The sequence below is a fragment of the Arvicanthis niloticus genome, chromosome 10, assembly GCF_011762505.2.
Source record: "Arvicanthis niloticus isolate mArvNil1 chromosome 10, mArvNil1.pat.X, whole genome shotgun sequence".
Lineage (NCBI taxonomy): Eukaryota > Metazoa > Chordata > Mammalia > Rodentia > Muridae > Arvicanthis > Arvicanthis niloticus.
This window is the reverse complement of record NC_047667.1, coordinates 42690968-42717779: the sequence shown is the minus strand read 5'-3', so window position 1 is coordinate 42717779 and position 26812 is coordinate 42690968. Positions and strand designations below refer to the sequence as shown.

Here is a 26812-nt window from a genome sequence, read left to right as displayed (position 1 = left end):
TCTCCTTTCACAAACGACAAGACTGAAGCTCCATCTTGCCTAAGGTTATGTGACTTACAGGTGGCAAAGTGAACTTCAACTGTCTCTGCCTCTAAAGTTTATGCTTTCAAATACTGCCAGGACTTCATAGAAGGTTTGTTTTGAATTGTTTTTCTGTGTATTTTCATGTTTACTTGAAGATTCCTCTGCATCCTAAGATATTAAGATTCAGTTTTCTCTTAGAGTCTATCACTGTTCTTTTGGAAAAACATCTCTATGCATGGATGTCTTACACTGACATTTTTGTGTCTCTGTATGTGATATGTATGTGTGTATGCATCTTTGTGTAGGTGTGTGCACGTGCATGCATGCACCATGGAGGCCAGAGGTCAGTGTTGGGTGTCCTTCTCAATTGTTCTCTGCCTTATTTTCTCAGGCAGGACCTCTCACGGAAGCCGGAGCTCACAGGTTACAGGCACACATCAGTACTTTCATTCAGGGGCTGGGGACTCTAACTCCGGTCCTCATGTTCATATGGCAAGGACTTTACCACTAGAGCCATCTCTTCAGCCCGATACCTCCTTTTCTTAAGGACATTTCTTCAAGAATCCCACACTCGCCCTCCACGGTAGAGAGAGAGCAAGAGCTCACTCTCACTCCTGACTTTAAAGATGTCTGTCTTAGTCAGGGTTTCTATATCTGCACAAACATCATGACCAAGAAGCAAGCTGGGGAGGAAAGGGTTTATTCAGCTTACACTTCTACACTGCTGTTCATCACCAAAGGAAGTCAGGAACTCAAGCAGGTCAGGAAGCAGGAGCTGATGCAGAGGCCATGGAGGGATGTTACTGGCTTGCTTCCCCTGCCTTGCTCAGCTTGCTTTCTTATAGAACCCAAGACTACCAGCCCAGGGATGGCACCACCTAGAATGGGTTTTCCCACCCCTGATCACTGAGAAAATGCCTTACAGCTGGATCTCACGGAGGCATTTCACCAAGGGAGGCTCCTTTCTCTGCAATAACTCCAGTTTTTGTCAAGTTGACACAGAACCTGCCAGTTCAATGTCCTTCCTGATGAGCTGCTGGCTGGATTCGTCCTTCCTGTCTCTGATTTTCTTCTTCACAGTAGTGAATCCTGCAGTACCCAGGTTCTAACCTCCTCATATACCACCTCCTACATGCACGAGCATCCCTAAGACTTCTGGGTTTTCCCTTCTGTAAGGCTTTTCCTAATTATGAAATTTTCTACTTATAGTTTTTAAGTATATCTAGTCATCTTCAAATCAGACAAAATTTTCTACTGCTTTCCTTGGGTTTAATTAGAATTTAGCATAACACTAAAGTTAAGGATACATATGAGGAAGCATAAATCAGTTCAAATATAAGAATCTGTTGTATGAACAACATAGGTTGTTTATACCAGGGATTAGATTATAGTTTAATTCCTGTGGTCATACTCTATAACAGCCATTATGCTAAAAGACACTTTCCAACATAACAATTATAAGGAAGACAAGATTATACTGTTTTGAAATAGACAAGGGAAAAGCTCAATTAATGTCAATTTCAAAACCAATCACAAAACATGGACGGCATAAAAGAGCTTTAACTAGGGGGGCAGTGGCATGGAGCAGTGGGTAAAGGCACTTGTGATCTGACATTAATCCCTGGGATTCCCATGGTAAAAGGAGAAAATTGGCTCCAGCCAGTTGACCTCTGAGCTCCACATGTAGCGTGTGTGCACCCTCACATACACATAATAAACAATAAATAAACCTAATAAAAACTGTAAAGCCTTTATACTACCCATCATTCCACATCACTTGATTCAGACATGCTAGTCTTGTATGTTATTTTATAGACTACTTTCATATATAACAATCTATTTTCAACTAGCATCCTGAAGTGGGGCAGTTATTTATGGATCCAATTTATGAATAAGGAAACTCAAATTCTGCAAGGTGAAATAAATTGTCTAAAACAATGCAGCAAGCCACAGTGTAGGATTATGACTTAAATCTGGGCTGTTGGCCTACAGTGGTGTGAACAGCCAGGCGGCAGGTTAAGAGATGTGTGTCTCCTGCTATAGAGCAGAAGAGAAAGCCATCACTGATGTGGAGTATGAAACATCATTTACTGCTATTTTTGCTAACCAAGAGCCCTTTGCATAGCTCCCCCCAAATATGCTGCTGCAATTGAGAATGGAGAAATAGGAGAGAGGGCAGCCTTGCTGACTGGAAGGGCAACTGTGGGACTAGGGAGATGGCTCAGCTGGCAAGGCTGTTTGCTCTGCAGACCTTCTTCATCTCTGGAACTCATACAGGTGGAGGGAAGAGACCGACTCCACAAAGTTATCCTCTGACCTCTACAAATGTGCTGCATGTACAGCACAGAACCCACTCCCACCTCACAACAATAATAAAATCAGTAAAAAGTATACAGCACTATTCTTATTTAAAGCAAGTGTTGGGAGATAAACTATCACAGAGACATTCTGGATGAATACAGGTCTTCCCAGAGGTTTCCTAGAGGCTGCAAGAGCTTTAGGAAGTTGCTCTCTAAATCCCCCTTTTCTCTGTATGTAAAAGGGGCAACAGAGTAGAGCACTTCCATCTATTTGCAAGACTTGGCAGCACTTCCATGAACCCTGATGCTCTGGTGCCAGCACAGTATGCTTCAAATCCTTTGTAGTTCTCTGCTTTTTCATACTGTGTGAGCCCTTACATATGGAGGAAAGTTTTAGAATCCCCAATAAAACCTTTGTTCTAGATGTCTGGTTAGATGTAAGATCACCTGGCAGTGCTGGAAAGTACAATGCACATGCCTATCAATCATTGTTAAAAGGGTCAGGGGAGGGGATGCTACAGAGGTAGCTCACTGGTTAAGAATGCCTGCTGCCTTCCACAGACTAGGGTTCAGTGCCCAGAACCCATGTTGGGTGGCTTACAATGACCTGTAACAATTTCAGGGAACGTGATGCCCTCTTCTGACTCTGAGAGTACCCATACATATGTAGCACATAAGGACACATACACATAAATAAAAAATAAACACAAATCTTAAAAAGCTTTGAAAGGCATATTTTTTTTAGTAACTAGAGGGTTTCCAAATTCTATGAGTCTGTAACTTTATACTTCTATCATGTAACACAAAACAGCATTTTAACATAAGTCATAATTATTTCAGTTATTTTTCAGTAATTTTTAAAACTTTTATGCATCATATTTTTTCACCTCCCATTCCTTTGTCCAACTTGTCCCATATCTATAGTCCTACCTCCCTACCTGACTTAACTTTATGTTCTTCTGCTTTAAAATAACCTACTGAATCCAGTTTATACTGTTCATATACTCAGAGTTATGGGGCCATCCCCTGGAATGTGGACCTCAGCTTCAGAAGCCATGAATGGTCAATAGCTCCTTCATTAGCAGTTGGGGTCTGTGAGCCTCTACCTGCTCCATGTTAGAACAATGTCTTGATCTTGTGCAGGCAGCCACAGCTGCTGTGAGCTCCAGTCATGGCCAGAGGATACTTCTCATTCTCCTTGACCTGTGGCTCTTATGATTGGTTTGCCTTCTCTTTCAAGATGGTCCCTGAGCCCTGAGGTGGTTACCCTTCAGAAAGAAAGAAAGAAAGAAAGAAAGAAAGAAAGAAAGAAAGAGAGAGAGGAGGGGGGAGGGAAGGAAGGAAAAGGCATGTTGTCAACACTGAACAAAAAACCAAAACAAAAAAGCAAATAAAAACAAGTTTAATGGTAAAGAAAAGCAAACCAACAGTGTATCCTTTGTGGTAGTAGAAACCCACTTCCTGACTGTGAAAACCAGGTTAAAGGCAGTCTTGGACACTTGTGCTCTGAAGCTAGCAGACTGCAGGCTTTATAAATACATACAGAAATAATTAAAATATAAGGGGTTTAGTGCGATTAATCTCCTTTGAATAATCTCTGCTACAAAGCCTGTAAAGACACTGCTGGCACCGGGCCCACGGCAGACCAGCTGTCGGATATCAGAGAGGCAGAGAGATTAACTGCCACGACCCCACGGACCTTTGATTCTTTCCTGGACTCCATCTCTGTATCTGAGGGAACGCTCAGCTTAACAATACCTGTTACAATGCGCAGGTTGTCATTTGACTTGGTTTACCTTTCCTTAGCCAAGGAAAGAAGGAGCAGATGAGAAAGTTGGGGCGGAATGGAAATCACAAGATACAGGGAAATGAAAAAGGTCTCCCCAGTACTGCTCACCTGACTGCACTCACTTAACCTATGGCAACTTCAAAGTCAGCTTGAACTGTTTTCAAACTGGGTAGGAAATGCTACATACTATTATCTCCCAAAGCAGCCCAGAGTCACTCTTTAAAAGCAGCTTTGTTTTGCTTCAAAGCTAGTCACAAACTCAACAAATATTTTTAGAAGGTGACAATGCCAGTGGTACTTATAATGTCTGGTTGTTTCTTCCAGGTAGAGAGGACTCTGGTATTCAATCTACAGATTTTCCATGACTTTAGTCTGAGGATAATGTGAAATCAATGTACATAAAACTCCACTTAAAAAATACAGTGTTACGCAAATATATATATTATTTTGTGCAAAGGGTATAATTTCTTGTACTGATGGAAGGGAACAGAAGTGTGACATGGAGCACTGTGCCTCTCTCCAGAGAAGTTAAGCAGCGAAGAGACAAGAACAACACAATCAAAATGCCTGCCAGACCCATAGCTTTTAGAACTTCAAAGTTCTGAAGCCTCTTTTAGTCTAGGCTTTCCTGCTATGAGTTTTGGATATGTCAGCAAATCTCTATTACATATCTTCTCATCAGATATGGCTACGTTGTGTCTTCCATATATTTTACAAGTGCTTATCAGAGATAGATGAACAAAACATGTCTGGCTCTGACATACAAGTAGACCATTACAGCAGTTCTAAGTAAGCACAGCTTATAAAACTAGAAAAGGTAATATTCTATCTTCATGCTAGTACATATAGTTTTCACCTTAACACTGGGTAGTAAGAAACTGATTTAGCTAAACTTTGCTGAGGGGGAAACAGAGCCGAATGTACAGTAAATGCCGGTGCATGAGACGTATTGATGTGCACCCTCGCCCTTTCTCACTCACTAAGGGATGCTCAGATGTTAAAGACTTTCAGAGCAATTAACTTGATTGAGAATTTGAACCTCAAATTTAGAGGCTACTATTCTTTATGCATGGTCCCAAGCCCAGCTGCTATCCAAGTGTGGGCCCTAGACCCAAGCCACACTAAATGGACTCAGAAGGATGTATTTGTATATAGTTATACCTATATGTAATAATAATAATAATCATCATCATCATCAGATAATGAGGCTATCAATTTGAGGAGTGGCAATAACATGGAGAAAGTAGAGGGAGGAGTTGGAGGAAGAAAAGGGAAGGGGGAAGTGATATAATTATACTTTAATTACAAAATAACAACAACCCATACTTACTAGAACTGAATTTTCGGGATTTCAACCCAGAAATTTATATTTTTAATAAATACACATCATAGTTTAAAAACTGAAATTCTTAAGTCTCACCTCATCCCTACTGAATCAAAACTCCTGTGCTTCTGTGGCTGGTTCTGTGAGAACCACTGTCCTTGGCTCTGTAAATCAGCACCATCTTTTGAACAACAAAAGTAAATATCAACCCAAGTGAAGTCATTAAAGTGACCAAAGTGTTTGCTAAAATGTTATTTACATGATTTATTGCATTCTTTAATTTAAGTATACTTGACAGGATTTCTTTCATCTTCCAGTGAGAGGCTGCAGATCGGAGATCACTGCAGTCTGTGTACTGCTTTTATAGTTCTATAACATAAGCTGACATTTATTGGAGCTTCACGTAAGACTCTTCCATCAACGGATGTGTTGGGAGAGCAATAACCAAGTGTGCTGTGTTGAGCAAATACCTACACATCAGGACACTTTTCAAAGCCATCAGGCAAAGGGGGTCAGCTGAAAAAAATTTTTTTAACTGCACAGCTAATGCTTTAAGAGTGTCTTGATGGAATCAAGGAAATTGGATTGTCCCCCCATTTGCTGGGCTAAAACAAGCCTTTTTTTTTTTTTTTATTTATCCCATTAGAGGGACACAAGAGAACCCTTTTAAATGTCACTAAAAATTTCCCTGCATTGCAAAACCCAGTCAAAAGGGTTTTAATTTTCTCTGAGAACTCTTAAGTAACGCAGTATGTCAAGGTTTAATAAATTGTAGGTGGAGATAGTTTTCATTAGAAGAAACTTTTTCCTCTTTAAAACAGGTGTTTAGACACAGGTAAGTTTCTCTATACAGGGCACACCCTCAAAAACTGAGAACACGACTTCAGCTCAAACAACAAATAAAACATAGCAGAAACTATAAAGCATCTCAAATTTTTTACTTTTAACAAAAAAAAAGTCTTAAGATATGCCAAAAACAATAGTGATTTTGTCAGTGACACTCTTGAGTAAAGCCAACCTCAAAAAAGAATAGAAGTTAGCTAGCCATTCAACAATTCCAGCCAACAAACAGTATTCAACAAACAGATCTATGTATGCCCTGCAGGAAGGGACTGATATATACAGAGGCGGTAAACACCCAGGTTTTCAGCCTTCAAACTCCCACAGGACTAACAATTAATAAACGTGGTTTGTGTCATATGGGTTGCATTCACTCACAGAAAGAGAGTGACAAGGTTATCTATATTTACTGTCTACAGTCATCTATTTACTTTGGTTTATTTGTCAAATAGAGTCACTAAACATTCCAGGACATTTGCTGTTACTACCATTTTCAATAACACTATTTTCAACAAAATTAAAAATATTTCCAGCAGCCCACAACTAGGCCCAGGGCAGAGCCGGTGTTCCAGACCCCCTCCTACACCCAGAGAGAGCTTGACTCCCAGGAGCTCCGACACAACCAGGCTCACAGGCTCACAGGAGGGACAGGATCCAGTCAGAGACAGCAAAGCCAGTTAGCACCTTCAATAACCAGATGGCGAGAGGCAAGCACAAGAACATACCCAACAGAAACCAGTGCTACTTGGCACCATCAGAACCCAGCTCTCCCACCACAGTGAGCCCTGGATACATTAACACACCTGAAAAGCAAGACTCCGACCTAAAATCCCATCTCATGAAGATGATAGAGGACCTTAAAGAAGACATAAATAATTCCCTTAGAGAAATACAGGAGAACACAGGTAAACACGTAGAAGCCCTTAAAGAGGAAACACATAAATCCCTTAAAGAATTACAGGAAAACACAACCAAACAGGTGAAGGAATTGAACAAAACCATCCAGGATCTAAAAATCTAAAATGAGAAGCTTGTATCTTACTCTACTCCCTCTTTCCATGGGGATCAGGGAGAGAGAAATCACACTAAAGGCAAAAGACAACATATCTAGTATTATGAAACAATTAATAACTGAATTAGATCACTGTTTTTTCATTATCTACTTAAAATACATTTTAGGGCTGAAAAGATGGCTCAGTGGTTAAGGACATGAACTGTTCTTGAAGAGGACTGAGTTCAGTTCTCAGTACCCATACTAATGTGCTTCATTACCACCTGAAACACCAGCTCTAGGAGAGTCTGACACCCTCCTCTGGCCCCTGTGGGCACCTGTGCATGAACATACTTCACAGAGACACATGCATAAACATAATTTAAAATAAAGATAAATCAACCCCAGAACTCACCCAACAGAGGCAGGTGGATATCTATGAGTTTGAGACCAGCCAAACATCAAGACTCTGTTTCAAAAACAAACAAAATAATAATAAAAATAAATCTTAAAATACATTTGGCTTACATTTAATAAAGGCTGGACAGTATGAGACTGACCAGTGAGATGGCTTTGTGGGGAAATCCTTCAGGTTGCTAGTGCCATCTCCCGGCTTGTTTTGTTTGTTTAAACCTCAAGAACAGTCTGCCTCAACCTGCTAATATGAGTGTCCCCCACCACACATGGCTTGCTGGTTGCTTTGATCACAGATGTACCAGACAGAGACTGAGTGAAGTACCAGCTGACAAGGGAGGTGAAGCAGCATGCTGAGGAAAGACTACCCTGTTGTCAAGTACCAATTGGCTATTCTCATAATTTCAGAAGGTATGCTTTAAAAATAATTAGGGTTGTTATCTAAATAAATACCAGTATCTTTTAGTCCATTGTTTCTGTTTGTTTTGCTGCTAGCAATTACAATTTAGAAGCTCTAGGTAAGACTCTGAGTTGTTGGGCCTTAAAGTTGAGACATTCAAAGTCTCCCAAATAGGCCAACATCAGTAAAACAGCATCATCTCTAAAAAGAAGGTAAGAAGCAATCAGAGAAAACAAACTGAACCAGGAAATAAGGGAGCACGTTAAAAAGAATTCTACAAGCCTTTAATCTTAGCTCTCTAGAGGCAGAGGCCATCAGATCTCTGAATAGGAGGCTAGCCTAGTATACAGAAGTTCCACCCTAGCTAGGGTTAGCACTTCCAAATATGTCCACCTAATAAAACTCCACTTGCATGTTTTCTCATCTTGCTCAGGAGGACGCCAGTAACGACTACACAAGGCTGGTCACAGGCAGTTGCTGAACTGAGGGGTTACAGAGGTGTTCAAGTGCAGTGAGCTTACCTGTATCTGTTAGCACTGCTGAAGCTTTTGTAATTAAAAAGTATTTTAAACATCTGCCTGCCTCGAGGGAAACTCATTTGCACAAGCGCATTCTTGATGGAGGTACGTGGAATAACATCTGTCAATCCATGTGAGTTGCTAGTATAAAAACTCATTTGCACAAGCGCATTCTTGATGGAGGTACGTGGAATGACATCTGTCAATCCACGTGAGTTGCTAGTATAAAAACTCATTTGCACAAGCGCATTCTTGATGGAGGTACGTGGAATGACATCTGTCAATCCACGTGAGTTGCTAGTATAAATGATGATGATCCTGTTATTTTCTTATGCTGTTAGTCAAAAATGAAGGCTACGTTAAAGTTTCAGAAAGACTTTAGGTTTGAATTCTTTATTTTGCTTCATATAATGTCAAAGTTGACTCAAAAATGGGATGGGATAAAAAGGATATTGGCAAGGTAAAGACAAAGAGGGCTGTGTGGTTCTCGAGGAGGGAGGGGGAGTGAGGATCAGAGTGCTGTGTCTAATCAAATCATTCTAAGGAGCTGCAGCCTCTCAGAGTTAACCTTGCCAATCACAGACAGCAGGCTCGGAGGAACGGGGCATGCTGTGCACATTAAACCTTGCACGTGTCCTTGAACCCGTGCTTTAATCCCTTCCATGGCAGCCTGGGAAGGTTCTGTAATGTCACCCTTAGAAGGAACCTTGAATTCCATTAGAAGCTCCACTGGAAGGAGAAGCCCTTGAGTGGCATCTTGAACCACACAGACAGCTCACACCCTTTCCTGAATTAGAAGTGAGCTCATGGGATTAAGTCTGCAAGTCCCAGAAAATTAAAACATATGACCACACTGACAAATGCCATTACACCAGTAAGAAAACAAGATGTGTACAGATCTGCATTTATTTTTAACCTTTTAAAGGTTTTTTTTTTTTTGGGTGGGGTGGGGTGGGGTGGTGGTGGATGCCAAGTAGTTGAAATAAAGCTACAATAAAGGCTGGCTACAAAGCCTGCAAAAACCTCTATAGCTGGTTGGGCTGAAATCAGATTAACACAATACATCTGTGTAATGTTTTGCTGTAAAAACATGGATTTCACTTGGATAGCTAAGGACATTTCTTCCTAAGTAAACTTTAAACAAGACCAAGTGTAAAAGCAGATGTCTGTGCTCTCCACAGCTCCACTCTGTTCTGTGCTACTGTGAGGATGCCTTACAGGAGACACAGTGCATTAAAATGTATATGTTTAAGAAAGGACACTGATTCAGTGTGCAAGTGGAATGGTGGGATTAGTTTAGATGACTTAGGAAGAAAATGACTACGGTTCTCAAATGTAACAATGGTTGTCATTGAGAGGGGAGGTTTGGGCTTGTCTTCTTTGAACCCAAAGATGTGTGTGTGCATGTGAGTGTGTGTGATAGACTTAGATCCAGCATACAGAAAAAAATCTGTAACAATTAGTTTCTAAACTGGCACAGGCTACTTTGCAAGTTGAAGAGAGACGATCAAGGGCTGGCTGGGCTAAGCACCTTTGGGTGCTGAGCAGTGAAATGTCTGCAAATGCTGGATGCTGAACCAGACGGCCAGCATATTTCTACCTTTAGGATTTCCTATTATGATTTATTCAAGCAGCAAAATAGAACCTGAAAAACTAAGTATCTGAAAAGCAAGGCTGTTCTTTTTAAACAACAGGTTACTAACCCCTCCAATGCCACCAAGCAGAAAACATTAGTGTGAGGTCATCTGCATCAGAGAGGAGAAGGTGCATGGTGGGAAACTAGAGCACTCAGACCTGTCAACAGCAGGCATCGGTCACAAGCTCGAGCTGACTGGTGCCATCTGAGCATGTGCCAGGGGTCTTTTAAAGAGAAGCAAAACCTGTACTTTTGTGAAATTAACTGGCAGTTAAAACCAAAAAACTGTGGTAACAGATCTGTCAAACAAAAAGACATCACCCATGAGATCATAAACTATATGAAAAAATTCATATGCAAACTAGTAATTTTTGAAGATCCTACTCTAGACTCTTCAAATTTGTCCATATTTTTTCTGGAATACAAACAGTTCAAAGCTTTATGCTTTGTACTAACACAGTCTGATAAGTGCACACATGTAACAGTATTTGTTGTGGCTTTTACAGATCATCCTCCCATTCTGTATGGCAGTCAGTACCGTTACTTTTTGTTTGATCAGCACTTTGTACACTGTAGTCTCATTGTTCGTGACTTGTTCACTATGATCACCAGACTTCCTGGTGATTATTCTGCACAATCCACCTCTATTCCAGAGTTCTTAAAAAATCAGGAAATTATAGAATTAATAAAAGTCGCAGGCTAGAACTAGCCTTAAACACTATAAGACGGTATGATTTATATGAAGGTATGAAATCTCTAGGTGAAGAGGGTTGATTCCTTGAGGGATAAAAAAAACCAATTCTTTTGTTTTCAAGCTTACACGAGTGTAAGATGTCAACAACTGGAGGTTTTTAGCAATGGCAGGAGAGAATGTAGCCAGGGACTGTTAAGAAGGTGCAATTTACTGTATAGGGTCATAACACTTTGAGGTGTCCTAGAATTCAGAAAACACATTACAATCCTGACTGTCAAGCTCTCCACACTTTCTAAGGCCAACTGCTGATCTCAAGGGTTTATTCTCCCATAGTTGGAAGGTTGCTGAACCTCAGGGGCAACAATATTAATTGATGAGTGGGACAGCAAACTGTTGTAATAACTAAATAATTGCAATAGTGACATCATGGGTAAAAGACATCAAGCTTGCTCTGGATACGTTGAGAACTGCAAACTGTAAACAAAATGAGACAGCACTAAACCGCTCTTACAACATTCACATCAGTCTAGATGTCCTTGTGCGTGCTCTCCAAGCTGTGACTTTAAAAAGGGTTTTTTTGAGGTTTTATTTACTTTTATTGTATGCACATGGATGTTTTGCCTGCATGTATGTCTGTGCATCATATATGTGCAGTGCCTGTGGAAGCCAGAAGAGTGTCAGAACTCCTGGATCTGGAGTTACAGTTAGCTGTGAGCCACCGTAGGGATGCTGGGAACTGATCCCAGGTCCACTGGAGGAGCAGTCAGTGTTCTAAACTGCTGAGCCAGCTCTCCAGCCCCTTTACCAGCTGCTACCTTTATTATCAAAAAAACATATACAGTAGAGACTCATTATTCGGATTCAATAGCTTTCCATGATTATCTTTTTATTTTTGTCTAATAAGGAAATTAGACATTATTACCTTGTTTCTAAATATATCAATATAGACCTAAATGTATCTTTAGAAAATGTTCACTTGATAACAACAAGCCATATGGAAGTTCAAGCAAACTGCTTCCCTAAGACTTCCCAGAGCTCTTGAGAGAATTCCTTCTTTCTAAGTGTCATGGGTATGGACTGAATATCTGCAAGAACCATGGCATGCTCAAGACTTTGCCCTTAACAGAACCAAGACCTCTCTGGCCAGTGTCAGATAATCTGTCACTATAAGCGACTTGTATCCAAGCCAGATATTTATTGCTATTGATCTGCCTGGTCCCAGCAAAAGACTTTTGTTCTCCCAGACCGGGACTTTGACCTCAATTAAGTTATGAATTTCAATCCGATAGACTGCTCCACTTACCCTACTGCTCTCTGACTGGATTAATTAGAATTAGCTAGGCCGAGAGTCACCCTACGCTCCTCATGGATCATGTTATTTTAATAATAAATAAAAAAATAGCGGCAGTGTACAAGAAGTATTTTGAAAGATTGCTCATCTAGGAACAACCTGTCAATATCAGTTTCTCTGACTCTGATTGCCTTATTTACTTTTTATTTCCTTTTGTTCATTATAAACTCACCTTTTCTTCCAGTTTCTAAACTGGTTCTTTGGGCAGAGAAACTGAAGAACTTGTCATGTTAGCATTCTGGGCTACTTTAGGGTTTCAGTAGACAGTAACTCATCAAAGAATGATTAAATAAACAAATAAGAAGGAAAAAAATTCATAAGTGTGTCAAGAAAAAAGCAACACACACATATGTGCATGTGCACATACAAGCGCGCACACACACACACACACACTCCATCATCTCAGAAAAAGACAGCAAAATTGAGCTTTCCTATCTAACTAGTAAGTACATGAAACATAGATAGATCTACTACTAAGACAGCAATGTCCAAGCTTAAAAATAATAGAAATGTGCAAATCTATTTACTTTTAATTCTGGAGCCAGTAAAACAGGCCAATGGGAATTCTACATCATGCTTATGACAACAGTTAGAACAACACTGTATTGTTCTAACTTTATGACTTAGCCCCTATACATAAAAATTTACTTGAATATGTAAAGAATATTACATAAGAATGTTAATATTCTGGTACAGTTTTTTTGGGGGGGTATTTGGTACTTTGACCAATTTTTATAAGGTATAAAGAGAATTTTAAAAACATATACAGAATTAGTTGATAATCCTAATGCAGTAAAAATTCATTTACTTCTTTAATTCTCTACTGATTTTTGATTGGCTCTAAAGAACATACAGAAAACAATCAATCAGGTTAAATAAAATAGTGATTTTTTTTTAAATTAGACATGTATTTTCTGTGTATGCTTACATATCCAGGCATCATGTGCATATGTCCTGGTGCCTATGGGAGACAGAAGGGAGTTTGGAGCCCTCCAAACTGGAGTTACAGACAGTTGCGACCATTATGTGGGGTTTGGGAACTAAACCTGGGACCTCTGCAAGATCAACAAGTATGTTTGACTGCTGAGCTACTTCTCTAGGCTCTAATTTATTCATTTTTTTTTTTTTTAAATCCAGGTTTTACTATGTAGCCCTGGCTGGTCCAATAGACCAGACTGGCCTAGAACTCATAGAGATCTACCTGTTTCTGCCTCCTGAGTGCTGGGAATAAGGCCATGAGCCACTGGGCTGGACAGTATTTTATTATTAAAATCACTGAAAATTAAAACACTAAACTCTGCCCTCGTCTTGATAAGGACTGCAAGCGTATCTGGAAGGCACATCTTCAATATAAAACTGAAAATGATGCTATATTCAATCGATGCCTTATGTCCCCATCAAGTGACTGTGTGGATAGAAACTGCCATGCACAACATGATGCCTGTAACAGAAAGCGAAAGAGCTACACTTTTACACGTGGATTCAAAGGCCACCTGGCCTTCCTCTCCTGAGCACGTCACTGGACACACCTATCTGGGGTCTGTAGAGTACAGGAGAAACTCTCATTTAAGACAAGAGTTTTACATTTCCTCATTGAAGGGTGCTATGCTCAAATACTAATAAACATTTCATTCTCAAAACATCTTGGCAATCTAGGAAGAAAGTAAAATACAACTGACTGTCTGGGAAATATTAAGAGAAGTCAATAAGAAATAATTTGCAGGGGAAAGACGCTTCAGAAGTGCTCCGCATCCAGGAAAAACCAAAAGGCAAACTGTATTACAGAGTTTTGGCACTGAGCATCTGTTTTCACAGCTGGCTTTCGTTAACTTGCAGTATTCTTAATGGAATAATAGTAAACCATAATGTGTTAAAGCCCATTAGCCCAGACTTTCCCAGTGACTCCTTAATGAGGGGGATACATGAGGGAAAATAGGAAAATTCAGCATAGTGGCAATGGCCCCTTTACTTACATGTGAGTATTTTAAATATTGACAATGACTTAATGTAAGGAACATCAAATATGAGTCCTTTCTATCAACTACTGTAAAATGTGTTTAGGACAAGAAATTCAAATCTTTTGACACTCCCCCAAGACTTCTATGCAAACGTTGAATCCCCCAAAGTCAGTAAAACCTTTGTTTCCACAAAGGTCTCACTTTCTTCCTGGAGAATCCAGTTACCTTTTCTTCTCCCTCATTTCCTGCGCACCACTTCTCAGACTGCCCTGCCTGTGTGTTGCTCACTGCTCCAAGCATACCCTCCGGATCAAGAGTGCAGTTAGTCTTGCCCAGGCATGTCAGTGGCAACAGGGTCTATTTCTTTGAGACTCTGAACTTATTTCTAATACTTAACATCACAAAGTGGAATAAAATCAACATGAAAGTATAAATATCAAGATCTAAAATTCCCTGCTTGCAAAGCATAAACAGCAACAAAAATAGAACAAATTTAAGAAATGGGTAAAACCTATGTGAGGCGAATTCTAAAGACTCCTGAATATGTAAAAATAGATCATCAAATTGGAAGATGAAATTTTTCTTGGATAGAGTTCAGTACAACTACTCCAGTATAAATAGCATAAGCTATTTTATGGAGTAAAACGGTGATACCTAAGTTCATATTTTAAAAAGACAAGAACATCCAAGAAAACACTTAAAAGAGAAACTACAATAGAGAAATAACTGTACTAGATAGTCAAGTCTGCTATAAAGACTTTTAATTAAAATAGTGTACATAAATATGAGACCAGGAGAGTTCCAAAATGTCCAGAACTAGACACGAATGCACATGGGAATACAGTAAATGAGTGAGGCCCCATGTTAATCAACAGTGCTGGTTAGACTACGTAGACATTTGTGGAAAGATATAAAAAAAGTAAATCTGTCTCTCAAACTATACATCCAAAGATCTAAATATAGACCATAAGACCATACAAGCACTATAAGAGAACATGGATTCTCTTTAAGGTTTCTGTAAGAAAAGGGTTGTTTGTCTAGTGCCTTTTTTGGAGATGCTCTCATTATGAAGACCCGAATGCCCTAGGACTTGCTACGTAGACAAGACTGGCCTCGAACTCACAGAAATCTGCTTGCTTCTGTCTCCTGAGTGCTGGGATTAAAGGCATGTTCCACCATGCCCAGCAAGAAGAAGCTTTTGAAAACTATGACTTAAGATCCAGGGCAATAAAAATTCTGTTAATTTGACTAGCTAGCAACTAGAAAATTTTTCACTTGCAAGGTAAAAAGTACCATAAGTAAAACAGGGGGAAATGTCTGCTTCATATAACACAAAAGTTAACATTCCTAATATAGAGAGAATATGTCAAAATGAAAACATCAAAAGAATAAATTTGATAAGAATGTGTTGACAATTTACTGAAAAATGGACATAAACTGTCTCTCAAACATATGACGAGATTAACACTTCACTTAAGGAAATATGCAAACTTGAATACCACTGAGGCCAGCTCTCTGTCAAGGGTAAAAATTTAAAATATAAAAGTACAATCTATTGGCAATAATTTTAAAATGCAATAGCATGATATATTTACAAAGTTGTAGGGAACAGGCATGCATACTCATTTACTGCTGGGGAACTGCAGACTAGGAAACTCCTCTAGAAGGGTATTAGACAACATTTATCAAAGATACAAATGCACGTAGTTTTTTACCCACTAATTCCACTTTCAGAACTCTTCTCTGAAGGTACAATTCCAACAATAGGGAAATACATATGCATTAGGTTGGTAACTGCCAAATATTGGAAACAACATACATGCCCATACATAGAAAAGAGGGCTTTGAATAAAGTATGTTACATGCACAAAGAATAAGAATGAATAACTTATGTATGGATAAAAGAGAAATCACTCAAAGAAATGAGATGGAGTAACTTGTAGAATATGTTATGTGAACTGCAAGAGAATATTTTAAAAAATCTTAAAAATTGTTATTATGTGTATCTGTGTGTGTGTGTACGTGTGTGTGTGTGTGTGTGTGTGTGTGTGTGTGTTAGAGTCCCTAAAACATACCTTACATATAAGATGGCCGATGATGAGTTTAAGTGTTTGCTACCAAGCCTGATGACCTGAGTTTGATTCCAGGACCCATATGGTGGAAGAAGGAAAGAACCGATTCTTAAGAGTTGTCCACTGACCTCAACATGGGGTGCTGTGGCATATGTGCACCCAAATACACATAACATATTCCTTTAAATACATAAATTATGGACTAGGGAAATGACTCAGCAGGTAAGAAGAAATACTGCTCTTGTAGAGGACCCAAGTTTGGTCCCAGCACCCGTGTCAGGCAGCCTACAACTGACTATAACTGCAGCTCCAGAGTGAGCTGACACCTGTGGCCTCTGTAGGTACCTACACACACACACACACACACACACACACACACACACACACACACACATTAAAATAAATCTGAAATATGTTAATAAAGTAAGTAAGAAGTACAAATGAAAACACCTTGTCTAAGGTTGTTCCTATTGGGATGTGCTGAAGACCAGGATGACCAGAAGCAACTCTGCAGTCCATCACGGAAGGAAGTCAGAGCAGAAACTCAAGCAAAAACACAGGCAGGAACCATAATGGAACATTGCTTACTGACTTATTCGTTATGGAACATCCTGCTTGCTTTTTCTATACAGCCTAGGACAACTTGTCTAGTTGTCTGCTGCTATTATAGTTCCAGGTCTCAAATTCAACTCTGACGATCTATAGCATCTTTAGATACATATTAGCCATGTCTTTGTAAACTGCTCTTATAAATGTGTAAAAGAATTTGAGGATTTGAAAACAGTAAACCATTTGCAGATATTTGGTAAGGTTACAATCTACACACCTATGGTATATTTACGTTAGTATTTCATGTCCAAGAAGCACCTGCATTTGTAATAGAAGGAAAGGCAGCCTCTTATTTCTTTGGGAGTGTGTTTCTTCAAGGGATGCTCACCAAAAGAAAACTTAATGTCACTAAAATGAAAGAATGGGGCACTTGATGCTTACGTATTAGTACTGAAAAGGGACGCTAAGTCTAAACTAAAACTTACCTCTGAGGAAAAACTGATGAAAAATCAAAGGCACTGGAAAACTGTGCTAACTCCACTTCCTGATCTTTGCTCATGGCTGTAAGGAGATCATGAAACCAGCCTCCTTTCAGCTAAGTAATTCATGTGTCTTCTATAGCCCAAACTACAGCTGTATGTTTATATATGAAGTGATTTACAGATACTTTCCAATTAAATTATTTGTACTCTGAAACATTTAAGGAAAATGGTTTCTTTGAAGATGCAGCACATTTATCCTGCAGTTTTTCATATATTCTAATTATACCATTTATTCTTTTCTTGCCAAGGATATAAAACCTAGAGTTGGAAAAGACATTTAAATAAAAAAGAAAATGAAAAATATTTTGAAAAAATACCAAATGGCATTAAAAAATGTTCACTACATAACATTAAATGAAAAAAAATATACAAAATTTATATGGTTGGTTTCTGGTTCTAAGTAGAACTGAAGAAAATGAATCAGGATAGTTTTCTCATTAAAGCATTTGGGGGGGGGGGGAGTTGGGAGAGGGATGTTATGTATACATGAGCATGTGAGTGTGTAGACCAGAGGATGTCAGATGTGCCCCTGAGCCTTCCCCAAGCAAGGCCTCTATTCAATCCAAAGCCTGATGACTCTGCTGACCTAGCCAGCTTACTCTAGAGATTTACCTGTCTCTGTTCCTCCAAGTGCTGTAATTATAGGAAGGCTGCCATGCATATTGGGCACGTACATGGGTCCAGGGACTCAAACGCCAGTGTTTTTGCTTGTGTGACAAGCACTTTACCCACTGAGCCATCTCTCTAGCCTTGAAGCTTTTTTTTTTTTTTTAAAGTTGGGTTAATAGACAAGATTGTAGTTATAAAGACATGTGGAAGTCACGGAAGCAAGAAGTAAACTAAAGCAGGGGTTGCTGGGAGGAGTCAACTGTGTCTTGCTGCTGCTTCCTTGGCACCACTGCTGTCTCTATGCAAGGGCTCTGACAGAGCTTAGTGCAAGTGGAAAAGATACTGGGGAAAATAAAATGAGTAAGGCTTCTGGACACAATGTAGCTGTTCTCCCACATATGTGTAGAGAGCACACAAAAACCTCAGTCTTTAAACATTCCCTGCTTGAAGAGATGCAGGAGAGGTGTGTCTCAAACAACAAATTATAGAGACAACAGTGGTGGTGACTCATGTCTATAATCCCAGTTCTCAGGAGGCTGAGGCAGGGGTGACTTGAATAATCATTGTGAGTTGAGGTAAGACTGATCTACATAGTGAGTTCCAGAGCAGTCTGGGACATACAGGAAGATCCAGTTACAACCAAACCAACAAAACCAAACCAAACCAACCAACCAACCAAAAAAACCCAAAAAATAAAAAGCAAACCCCACAAACTAACAACAACAATAGAAGAAAGGAAACAATAACAAATCTTCACCTCTACATGACCAAACTTTAGGAGTAGTGTGAGGTAAAATGCTAGGAAGCATGAAATGTATGAAAAAAATCTTAAAAGCAATCAGAGCAAGGTTATGGTTTTGAACTGTAAAGTCAATTTTGTAATTCCAGTGTCTTAAATACATCTAAGAATATTCACAATTTTAAAGTTCTATCACTTTTAGTAAGTTTTTTTCTCAAGAAATATGTCCATTTTATCTTAAGAATAATAAGAATCACAGCTAATTCTTCTGTAGAAAATATGTGGGTTGTAGACAATGGAAGGACAGCAAAGGATGGAAAGACAGACAGACAGAACAAAAAACAAAGACATAAAGTCTCCAGCCAACACACAATGCTTTATCAATCACAACTACATCTGTAAGTGGAAGCGTCTGTCACCTTTATACAAACAAAGGATGAGACAACGCAACACTAGAAGCCACTGTGACAGAACACAATCCAGTCAGTTTTTCAGGCTAAAGGAAAGCTATCAGAGGTATCAGGAAGTTCAAGAAGAAATGCAAAAGCGTCATCAGATAAAATGCTATCTAAATGTTCAGTGGTCTCTATAAATTGGCTAAGTTTTAGAAGCTATGCTTAGTGCTTCCCATAATTTCAGTTAACTCTGTCATTCTGGATTTCTGACGGGGTGAAGACCTATAGCCTCATAGCCAATCCTGGCTATTTACTTTGAGAGAACCGATCTGAGTGGATAGTTTTCAGCTGACAATCATTCAAAAGCCAAGAAAAAAAAAAAAGCCAGGTTCAAAACTAAGTGCTTTAGTTAGGACAGATGACAGAGGTTCTGGTTAGTCAACAAAATGATGGACTAGGTATTAGGACTATCTTGTACCGCACTGGTACAATTAGGAATGACTATGCTCTAATTGCATTTTGAGAGAAAAGTTTTATTTTAACAGGAAGGGTGAAGCTAGGTGATGAGAGAGAGAAAGAGAGAGAAAGAGAGGGGGGCATGGAGGCAGATGTTCATGTGTCTCCTCCAGTCAAAGATAGTTTTTATATCTAGGTTGGGTATTGGGTTACACTTCTGATTGAGATTACCAAACTTATAAAGCCTGTGATTAACATTTTTAAAAAATGAATAAAAGCAAAAAGGAGGAGGGGGGATGGGATAGGGCTTTCTAGGGAGGGGAAATGGGGAAAGGGGATGGCATCTGAAATGTAAATAAAATATAAAAGAAAAGAAAAGAAAAAGAAAAAAATGCTATCTAAAAAGGCTATCTGATACAAAGAGTATCTTATGAAATCTATTTAAAAAAACAAAACAAAACATATCAGAGCCATAACAACAACAACACTGGCTGGGAAAAGAACAGAATTAAACAATTTTATAGTTCTTATATTTCTCAAGACACAATAATTATATTATGTTTATTTGTAATTTCCACTATTAAAAAGGTAGTTTTTATGAGTTCTAGGAAATAAGTACCCAACAGAGAAGGCAAAATTCAACAATTAAAAAAAAATGTGATGAGTGCCAAACAAGTTAATAAGAAAACAAACAGCAAAGCTTACCACAACAACAGCAGCAGTCACATTCCATACAAACACATGGAACACGGGAGTAGAGACAAAGGTATCATGCTGGACAGACATCAAGGTCTAATCACATGCTGTTTACAAAGAGCATATGTTAACATGAAAACACATCACAGTCTTCACATTTGTGTGTTGAAGCTCTTACCTCCCACATGACAATACCTGAATGGCCTTCAGAAGGTAATTATGGCTAGATGAGATCAGGGACCTTATACTAGAAAGCAGATGAAAAGAGAGAGAGAAGGAGGTGGGGAAGGATGAAGGAAGAGAGAGATGGAGACAGAGATAGAGAGATAGATGAATGGATAATAGATGGATGAATGAGGTGGGGTGGGGGGCAAGAACCCCAGGGCAGTTTTAGAAAGTGCAGTATATCATGATAATATCAGAAGGAGAAGCCATGGAGAGTTGAGCTGATCAGAAGGAATATGCAGACAATGGTGACTGTTAATTTCTATAATGACAGTTGGAGAAAGCTGAGTCTGAAAATAGATTTCCACATCTGTGGTCAAGTGTTTTGTCAAGGTACTACAGAAGTTTAATGGAAGAGGGAAGAGACTTTTTAACAAATTATTAACCACTAGATATCTACACATAAAAAATGAAGTTCAGGGCTGGTGAGATGGCTCAGCAGTTAGGAGTACTGACTGCTCTTTCAGAGGCAGTGAGTTCAAATCCCAGCCACCACATGGTGGTTCACAACTATCCGTAATGAGATCTGATGGCCTCTTATGGGTTCTGAAGACAGCTACGGTGTACTTACATATAATAAATAAATAAAAATAAAAACTTCTGGGCTGGAGCGAGCAGGGCCAGAGCAAGTAGGTCAGGAGCAAGAGGGAGATGGAAGGGGTGGGAGGGAAATGAAGTTCAACTATTATTTCATACTCTATGCAAACCATTCAACAGGAATCAAAGATCAAATTGATAACAGTATAAACATCTTAAAAGGACTTAATTGTCATGATCTTTGATTAGACAATAGTTCTGGAAAATGATACGAAAACACATAAAAAAGTTAAATAGGATTAAACTTTTAAAAATTTTAAAACAAGAACATTGTTTCAAAAGACACTATCAATTTAAAAAATTCATTGAATAGAAGAAAATATTTGCAAATCATATATGTGAAGAGATCTGCATCTAGAATACATGAACAACTCCTTCAACTCCATGAGAGACAACCCTGGTTTTTTTTTAAAGTGGACACATAGCCAGCCATGGTGGCATATACCTTTAATTTCAGATCTCAAAGGCAGAGGGGTAGGTAGATCTCTGTGACTTTGAGGCCTGCCTGGTCTACACAGTAAGTTCCAGGTCAGTCAGTGAGACTCTGTCTTTCTTAAATAAGTAAGTAAAACAATATAACATAAAATAAAATAGACATAGTATCTAAATAGAAAAAATTTCCCATGAATATATGTAAGTGTTCAGTAAGCACAAGAACAGAAACTGGAGACATTATCACACCCCCCCCCCCCCGAATATCAGAACCCCAATGAAACACCATTTTATATGTGTTTAGGAAACACATTACGATGGACGCAATAAGAAGACAGATGATGCAAGTGTTGACAAGGATGTAGAAGACTAGATCCCTCATACTCTGCTGGTGTGGAAGTAAAATGGCACCACTCTTAGAACAACATGCAGCCCCTCAAAGAGTCATACACAGAGTTATCCTATAACCTAGCAATTCTACTCCTAGGAACACATACTGAAAAGAATGAGAGTTTAAATGTACATCCATACTCAACCGTATTCTCAGCTGCTTTATTCATAATAAACAAAACACTGAAAGGAAAAAAAAGAAACCCTAACTGTCCAACAGCAGAGAAGGAGACAAACTGCAGCATGTACGTACGATGGGGTATTACCCAGCAATAAAAATAAAGAATAAATAAATAAATAATACATGTAACAACAGGGATGAGTCTCATAAATATTATGTTGAGTGTAATAAGCCAGATTCAACGCCTATATACTGTATACTGAATACTATTACACCTATACTATATACTGTAGACTAAATAATAATACACCTGTACTATATACTGTAGACTGAATACTATTACACCTGTACTATATACTGTAGACTGAATAATAATACACCTGTACTATATACTGTAGACTGAATACTATTACACCTGTACTATATACTGTAGACTGAATAATAATACACCTGTACTATATACTGTAGACTGAATACTATTACACCTGTACTATATACTGTAGACTGAATAATAATACACCTGTACTATATACTGTAGACTGAATACTATTACACCTGTACTATATACTGTAGACTGAATAATAATACACCTGTACTATATACTGTAGACTGAATACTATTACATCTACACTATATACTAGACTGTAGACTGAATACTATTATAAAGATTCAAAGTTCACAAAGAGCTAGAAGTGATGAGTGGCAACAGCAATCAAAATAACAGTCATTTCAGGGTGGTACAGGAAGTATGGATTTTAACAGGAAGTAGCTTAAGAAAATGAATCTCCAGTTCAGGAGATGCTGCCACTTGATGTAAGTGGCAGTTACTAGTGAGGTGCATGTGTATGCATGTGCATGTGTGTGCACAGCAAGCCGTATCCTTAGGATTTATATACAATTTACCTTGCTGAATTTGCTTTATATATACTTCAGTAATTTTAAAGGAAGAAATGTAGTTATATGTAAAAGATGAGATTGCAATGTATTCACATTTTAGAGGTAAGGCTGAGAGTTTAGACTTGGGATAGCTCCAGGGACTCTACGCTCTTGCTTCTCCATCAGTAGGACAGAGAAAGTAGTATGTGTACAGGGTTGGTGTGGTGACTAAGAGACAGGGCACATAAAACACTGGGCACATGTAGACACTGGGACAAGTTTCACACCACCCCACGTTCAGCGGTGTCACCAATGGTTTATTTACTACGCTGTAGTTTTCTCACATTTCAAACCTTTACCACAAACAGTTAGCAGCAAGGTGCTCACTGAAGGCACACTGTGCTTGTGCTACTCACCTAAACAAATGTGTCTTTTTGATCTGCTTCAGCCATTATACAGGTGATACTCACCACACAGAATCTTACATGCCCACCACCCCATCTATTGCCTTAACACTACTTTACAACAAACCTGAGAACATCTACCAATAAATGTTTGACATCCAAATGTCTTTTAATGTTCTGGTTAGTTTGGTTGTCAACATGACATAAACGAGAGCCATCTGGGAAAGGGAAACCTGCTCGCGCCTGTGAAAGATTGTCTTGATTAGGGCAAGATGTAGAGAACCAGCCAACTGTGAGCGGGATCATCTCTGGGTAGGTGGCCCTTGGCTGTATAAGAAAGCTAGGTGAACGTGACCCAGTGAGCAGCATTCCTTCATGGTTCCTGTTCTAGTCCTTGCTCAAGTTCCATTCCTGACCCCTCAGTGACGGGTCAGGACTGGAAGTTCAAGCTAAAATAAACTCTTTCCTCCTTAAGCTGCTTTATTGTATTTTATTATAGTGACAAAAGTATCTATATCATGTGTCTGTGGAGTGGTTTCAAGAAATGAAAAGCTGTGTCAAGAAGAAGAGTGCATACAAGTGTGTCTGCATATACACAAACAGACGCACATACACACACAGACACAAGACACACAGACACACACATATACCACACACAGATACACACACAGATATACACACAGAGACACACACAGCATTAATACCATTATCCTAACATCAAATATGACAATATCCCAACTTCCAGAGTAGAAGCAAAAGTCAAGTAAGCAAGAAGAAACAAAATATCTGTTAGCACACACTAACAGATGAAATCATAAAGGCTCTTTCTTAGGAATAAACATTAGTTCCAACCTCACCAGTTCCACAGAGTCCAGCCAGTGCAGTTCAGTAAAGGAATTTATGAGATAGACCGAAGATTAAAATGACGGGAATACATAGAACAGACCTGACACAGCTCTAATTATTTCATTTCAGGCTCGAAGGAAAGGTTATTCTTCAGTCAGTTGATAACATCAGCCTGCCTGTGCTGGGTTAGTACCAAGATCTATGGCCAAGCAAACAGTCCTAATAAAATTGATTTTTTTTTTTGGCAACCAATAAGCCAGTCAATAATAATATTGTTTAAGAAAGATTGAGTCATGAGGGAGGTGAGTCTTTACTTCCATTTATTATGCTTGCATTGTCTCTATTTGAAAAGCGCTGTTTGTAAGGAAACCAAAAGAGAAGCGACAGTGGAACAGCCCTTCTGAGACCTGAGCACAGACGCCCAATACCAGGGGCTCGAGAGATCAGATTAGAATCGTCAAGAACAAAGTCTGAGCAACATAGGTGGGCATGTGAATGAAGGGAGGAAGGAAAACCCTGTGCCAGGCAGCATGCCACCTTAACCGATCAGTCCTAACAACCCACATGAAACCTCAGCTGCACCAAAGCATTGTTCAGTCCACAATGCTCTAAACACCACACAAGGCAGGGATGGAGACTGATTGCCTGGTACTATCCCAACAACAGAACTGGCAGAAACTTCAGACAGTGCTTAACGTGGGAACACTCTCCTTTAAAGTACCCATGAAGTATTTACAATCTTGTGTTGGCAAGAATGTATCAGCAGGTTCCTCTTGTGACTTGCTTTAACTTAGTGAACATAAATGAGGGGAAGAAGACAACTTACACACATTTACAAAAAGAGAAGCAACACTGTAGAAAAATTTCTGAATGAACAGTGAAGTCTTATCCCATGTTCAGACAGAGTATAGGCCGTGAGGACAAGCTAGAAATAGACTGAGATAAGGCCAGAGACTACGGTAAGGAAGATGTTGCAAGTCACAAGAAGCAAGCATGGTTATTTAGCAAACATTATTACAACAGCTGGCTAGGCATCTGGACAAAATAAAATCCCTATTAATGTGTACAAGTCACAGGGTAATTCTAGATGGTTCAAAGAAGTCATGAGAGGGAGAAAGTTCCAGGAAGAAGCATGAGGAACAGTTTAACATGACATGTGTGTATTACACTCTGTCTTAAAATATATAAAATGTTTAATCTCTTAAAATTACATAGAATGTTTATATAATTCTTTTAAAATTATCAATCTAATAATAAATTATGCAAAAGACATGAACAAGAGGTTCATAAAAGTATAATATCATATAAATTTTAAAATATACCAAAACAGTTGGGTGGTGGTACACACCTTTAATCCCAACACTAGGGAGGCAAAGGCCAGACTGATCTACAGAGTGAGTTCCAGGGCACCCAAGGCTATACATGTCTTGGTCCCTCTCCCCACTAAAAAAAGGGCTCAATACTGCTTAGTTGTTAGGGAAAAGTCAATCAAAACCATGTCACAATGAGGTAAAGTTACCATGCCTTTTTAGAAAAGAAGGGAGAATAAGTGTCACTGAGGATGAATGAAGTTGGAAGCTGCACACACTGGCGGCAGGGGTGGGGTTGTTATGGTACAGATCCTACAGAGAATGGTTTAAAGATTACTCAAAATTACATGTGAGAAATTACATACTGAATTACCAAAGGACTGGGGCTGGAGAGATGGCTTAGCAGGTGGGGTTATTTGTTGAGTTTGCAGAGGACTTGGGCTAGACTCTCAGCATACACACAATAGCTCCTAACGTCAGTAACTCCAGTTCTAGGGGATCTAATGCTCTCTGAGGACACAGGCACACACTTAGTGCACAAATGTGTATATATACACAGGCAAAACACTTCTACACATAAAATAAAGATAAATCTGAAAAAAAAAATTACAGTAAGATTCCAGTATTCTACCCTTAGGTAGATAACCAAAATAGCCAAAAAGAAGTATCAGAAATAAGCATAAAAAATAGAAAAACTGCACGACGCTTATAGCATCATTACAGATGTCAAGAGTTAGAAACAATGAATGGATAAGAAAGAAAACACTGGATGCTCATATCCTAGCAATCTAGCCATAAAATAAATGAGGTCCTGTGGTGTGTTCCACCAGAAATACAGCTTGACAATATATATGAGAAAGAAACAAAACAGGAAAGCACCTACCTCATGATTCTGCTTGCATAAAATACCCCAGAGAAAAAAGCAAGTTAGTAGGGTAGGCGCTGAGGCTGGAAGAGGCGGAAGTAACTGCTTAACTGCTGCAGGGTCGCCACTGCATGACGACAACACTATGGAACTCTATAGCATGGGCTCTAGAGACATATGCCTTAGGACATATAATCACATACATTTTCTTATGAAAATTTTACTTCAGGGGTGTGTGTGTGTGTGTGTGTGTGTGTGTGTGTGTGTTTTAAAGCTCCTATGTGGGGCTGCAGAGCTCTAGCTCAGTGGGTAAGAGCACGGGGTGTTCTTCCAGAGGACCCAGATTGGATTTCCAAGACTCACAACCCTCATCTGAGAGGATCTGATACCCAGTTCTGGCCTCTGGAATTGTATACACATGATACACAGACACACATACAAGAAAACCA

General features: G+C 39.1%; 1 protein-coding gene across 4 annotated transcripts in view; it reads right to left on the bottom strand.

Moving 5' to 3' along the window:
* Acbd6 (acyl-CoA binding domain containing 6) overlaps positions 1–26812 on the bottom strand; it is a 126077-nt gene that overhangs the window by 35786 nt on the left and 63479 nt on the right. The gene's annotated exons all lie outside the window — the stretch shown is intronic.